At 37.7% G+C, this 5,321-nt stretch overlaps 1 long non-coding RNA gene across 1 annotated transcript; it reads left to right on the top strand.

The window, feature by feature from the left end:
• Positions 1-931: 931 nt before the first annotated feature.
• Positions 932-3,950, top strand: LOC308695140. The gene is made up of 3 exons (XR_014030668.1): positions 932-2,200; positions 2,941-3,144; positions 3,448-3,950. It is a non-coding gene; the product is annotated as an uncharacterized lncRNA (long non-coding RNA).
• Positions 3,951-5,321: the final 1,371 nt, after the last annotated feature.

The raw sequence follows: 5,321 nt of genomic DNA, 5'->3' as shown, positions 1-5,321 counted from the left end.
TGTGATCTGTCTTTTATTTATCTTCAGTTTGAATGTAACACTGAGAGACCAGAGTCATTGGCCCTCATTTATCAAAAGTGCGTACACCAAATTTCCAGCGTACACCGGGCGTACACCCAAAACCACGGTGACTTTGAGATTTATCAATATGGACTTTGGCGTACGGCACGCTCAAATCCTACACCTGCTCAGGAGGTGGTGTACGCACGTTTTGAGTGCGGGAATGCGCAGAAAAACAATTCCTAACACCACAAAACGCACTGACAAACTAAAAGATATAATATATTATGACCCACTGTAAAAAAACAGCAACATAGTAATTATAAAATTAAGTGTTTATTTTTGTGCAACATGGACTTCAATGTTTAATTTGTGTGACTTTACCAAAGCATTTGAATTGTAGGCATATGTATTCCTTAAGTTGCGAGCCTGTGCGCTTTACCTGACGTTTTGTTTATACTTTCGCCTGGCTCCGCAGCGCGAGTCTCCGCAGACTGCGCGCGCACCTCCCCAAACGAACGAGGCGTTTATACTCGACGCGCTCGCCGTTGTACTATTCTTTGAAACGATGGTTAGGCCAGGGTTAGGCCCGGCAGGTATGCACGGACTGGGTTTAGAAATGAAAGGCTTTCAATGACCAAAAAAATAATTCAGACTGACAAAATAATAAAAATGCCATTCTTCTTCTTTTAAATAATAATAATAATACAAATAATAATAACGACATTCTTCTTCTAAATAACAATAAGCGTCATTAATAATAAAAATCTAGAAATCAATTTTGTTTCTTTCCACTTCCCTGGTTTCGCTTTCTCTTTCTCAAAGAAGTTTCTCTTTAATTTGCCGTCTTCCGTGTGTCCATGGCGTAAAATGAGGGCGTGGGGGGAGCGGAGACTTGAATATATAGGGGCGTGTTATTCTAATGACGATCGATTTCAGCCGCGGCATTTATCAAGGGCAGGTATTGCGTACACCAGAATTTCAAAGGTACGCACAGCTTCATAAATCAGGCGATGAGAGGAGTGTAAGCATAATCTTACGCCAATATATACACGGGTTTCTTGTATACAAACAATACCGGATGCGCGCGCATCCAAGAGGCAGAAAACCGCTAGCTGTTATGCCGAGTTCTGTAAAAGAACATTGTAATTAACGTAACTTAGATTTCGCATTGTTTGTAATTTCTTGCTGACTCAATAATAAACTGCAATTTCAGAGTTGGATCTGTTTGTTTGTGTTTATATTATATTAATATAACATTATGTAAAACGTCCAACTGTTTACGAATTAAAATCCGGACATACTGTGATGCATGAATTATCATGTTAACGTTAGACTATAGCAATGTAGTAATGCAATAGCCAATGTTAGGAGTGCAGCATCTATAGAGCTTTGCTTTTATATAAGTTAGCCTTGTTTACGTTACGACCTGCAACATTTCATGACACATAGCCTATAACGTTACTTTACTGTAAATCAAAGATTTGACGATGGATTATGTGGGAACCCTTAGTACCTCCGAACGTGGCGATTAGCCTAATTTATATTAAAAAAAAACTTACTCTCAGCAATGGTGAGATCTTGCCGGATCTATGCAATACATGACGATCTTTGGATTGTGGATGACAAGAAGTGGCCAGCAATTGTATGGCCTGATATAATTATCTTATTCAGACACCAAGTATAGGCTACAAGAGAAATGATTAGAGCATACAAATCCCTTGATGCATACTACGTGCTAATATGGTCATGTGCAGCTTGTCAAATACTTTGATGCTGCACCGGATTTTTTGCGTGTTGAGGATGTGCTCGTCAAAGGCAAGGCATTAAAGCCAAGCCTTATGATTTTAAGGCATTTTTTTGGCAAAACCATGCTTCCCCATAGTAATGTTGAACATCAGGCACCCAGCACTGGCTACAACTCCTTGGCATTTTGACTTAGCAACAACACATACTAGCCGAACCCTTTACTCCGGTACGAAGAGCGCGGGTCTTTTGCCTCTTGGTTGCGTGCGCAAGCAGTGATGACGTCGCCGAGAAATCCATGTATACGCCCGTTTCTACGCAAGATTGATAAATGAGGGCCATTACCTTGCTTTCATTAAATAGTACATTAACGTATGTTGTACTGTAATGGTCGGTAAGGTTTTGGAAGAAGTCTCTTGCTCACCTAGGCTGCATTTATTTGTTCAAAATGAAGGTAATAACAGCAAACATTGTGAAATATTAATACATTTTATAATGACCTTTTTCTGTTTTAATATATATTGAAATATAATATAGTGATGGCAAAACTGAATTTCCAGCATCATTACTCCGGTCTTCACATGATTCTCCAGAAATCATTCTAATATGCTGATTTGCTGCTCAAGAAACATTTCTTATCAATGTTGAAAATATTAATATTTTTGTTGAGAAACTTGTTTTCAGGATTCTTTGATAAATCGAACAGCATTTAATTAGTTTTTTAAGTGTCAGTTAAGACTTTTATTGTTACAAGTAATTAAAAGTATTCATTTCTTAAAAAATGGCAGTTGTAACCAGAAGAGGGCGCTATTGGTAAACGAGATGTTGTAAATCTAACAGTGAGGTTCCCAACTGCTCCGAAGATGTAGTCCTAACCCTACCCGTAATTTATCCCTAAAATCAGAGGGAAGTGATATGTGAATAACACCCATGTTGAAGTAACTAACCCTGGTTGTAAGCTTACACCTAGGTGTAGTCTACTACAGTACATGAAAATATTGAACTTTAATCATTTGATTGATGGTTTTCATGCTTTTTATGTCAAGTTGGTAATCATTGTGTTTTAAAATCATTCTTTTATCTAACAAAGATATATTAATAATTACAGACAATATACAGAATTTTCGATTCCTTCTGATGTATTTGTAATGAAAGGGTTATGCATGCTATTTGTGGTTAATAATATATTCTCAGATTCCCAGAAGACCTCAGTTGTTCTCATCTGAGGTCCAGTCAGTGGTCTGATCTAATGGGAGATAAAGAATGTGCTTTGAGAGGACGATGAACCTCTGCGGTCCCGTTGAGAGAAATGAAGAAACCTCTTGGCTGTGTGACCTCAGAACCGCCGCCAGGAATTCTGGGTCCGAAGTTACACTGACAGCATCTGAATGCAAGCTGGTGGTTTGCTTTTGCATACGATCTAAATCCATGACCCAAATTCAGTTTTTTCAGTTCCATATCCAATAAATAATGTAAATGCTGCCATTTTCCTTTCTTTTATTTCATTTTTTGTCTTCCTCTGCAGTTTCCAAATCTGCTTTGCATTTCAAATGATTGTGATTTATATATGTAGTTGCATATAGTAGCAAATGTTGAATGTTGGCAGCTTTTATGAATAGAGGTTTGAAAGTAAATGCAACAGAACATGGATGTTGGCTCATAAACGTGTGTTCTCCATCCTTTGTGTGCTCTTTTCCTCAGTGACAGACCGTCCTGGGAATGGTTTTCCTCATCCACAGCAGCACAGTCACCTCCACCTGATGGCCTCTTCCTCATCCTGCCGGAGCGCCCCGCTGGACTTCCTGTTTTCGTATGTTGGTTGCCTGCATACTTACTGACTCACACTGTGAGATCTAGAGCTCTAGTCAATGACACACTCGTTTAAGTGAACTTTAAAGCTTACACATCTTGGCGTCCTTGAACTCATTATGGGTGCTGATTTATTTATTTATTTTTAATACATTCGAGTCCTTCCTTGACCAGTTTATTTCAGAATAACATTTGCTCATGTTTGAACAAAATTCACAATTTATGAATGAGCCAATCGATGAATTGGAATTTGAATTGAATTATCACTGCTTATGGTCACCATGATTTTGCCAAGACATTTTTAAGACACTTTTATTCAGCCATGATGCATTAAATACTTTTACATTGTTACAAAAGATATAAATGATTCAATAAATTACGTTGTTTTGATCTTTATATTGATCAAATATAGATTTCTGAAGGATCATGTGACCCTGAAGACTGGAGTAATGTTGCTCAAAATTCAGCTTTGCATCACAGGAATAAATTACATTTTAAGATATATTTAAAAAGAAAACGGGTATTTTAAATTGTAATAATATTTCACAATAATACTGTATTTTTATCATATAAATGCAGCCTTGTTGAGCATAAGAGACTTAGAAACGGTAGTTTAATTATATAATATATCAATTAAATAAATGGTTGGTGACATTTCAAATATGGTTAAAACTATTCAACGTATGAAATATTGATATTATTTAACATTAATGGAAATACTCCATAGGCTGTGCACATTCAGTTTATACTGAAAAATTAAACATTGTTGGAATTTAATAGGCATTCTCATTTTAATTCATCAAACCGAGCAAGATAAAAACACTGCTGTGATTCATTGAGTGAGTTACAGTGAACTACACCACAACACACGAGACTTTGATGACTAAAGCCAGTGTGAAGACCCTGAAGGCTCATGTGTATCATAGCTCAGTGTTAAGTGATGGGCAAGGCCATCAGGGTGTACTTTCCGGATTAAGGGTCTTTGGTTTTGAGTCAGGCATTAAATGAGCTGACTCTGCTGATAACTCTGAAGCGAATGTCCATGTTTCCGCTGTAAAGTGGGTGAAAGAATTTGTTGAATCAGGATTTTATATTTCTACCTCTGTGGTTTGAATGTAAATGCAGAGTCTGTACTGCTGCTTTATCACTGTTCAGCCACATGAGTTTCTCCACTGTGTAGCAGATAACACGATTAGCATTACTTTTGCATACCTGCACATTATCACTTCTGACAAATGTGTTGTGCGCATCCGGACCCGTGCGCTGGCTTTTGCCATTTAGCAAATCCTGACAGCCCCCCCCCCCCCAGATTTAATGGTTACCCGGCTCCTAATATCTTCCTTTTTTTGAGTCTCATCTGTCGTCTGCCTGTCTGAACTCATTTTGTTGATGGACATGTGGGTGAGGAGAGTGGGAGAGTGTGAAAAAGCGTTTACCTGCTCTCTATGTGTGTGATACCCTTGCTTTGGAGACTGTTAAGATGCTTATTAAATCCGTAAATGAGCTTATCTAAAGATGATGGCCTGAGATAACGCAGAGAAATGCTCAGTGTAACCTTATTTTTGTTGTTGTTCAAAATTAACTCAATTTTAATGAGTCAATGCATCATCAATCCTTCTTCCAAAACGTGGTTTTGTCTTACCCTGATTCACTATGGTAAGCCTGTTATACGTGTTTGTATTTTGAGAGTTCCTTGTCGCTATCCACTTCTCTTTGCATAAAAGAAAGCAGCGAGAAAAAAAAAATATTTTACGAAAATTCCGAAA

Source organism: Scardinius erythrophthalmus, assembly GCF_964197995.2.
Source record: "Scardinius erythrophthalmus genome assembly, chromosome: 8".
Lineage (NCBI taxonomy): Eukaryota > Metazoa > Chordata > Actinopteri > Cypriniformes > Leuciscidae > Scardinius > Scardinius erythrophthalmus.
Note: the sequence above shows the minus strand (reverse complement) of the source record. Positions and strands in the feature narration are given on the sequence as shown.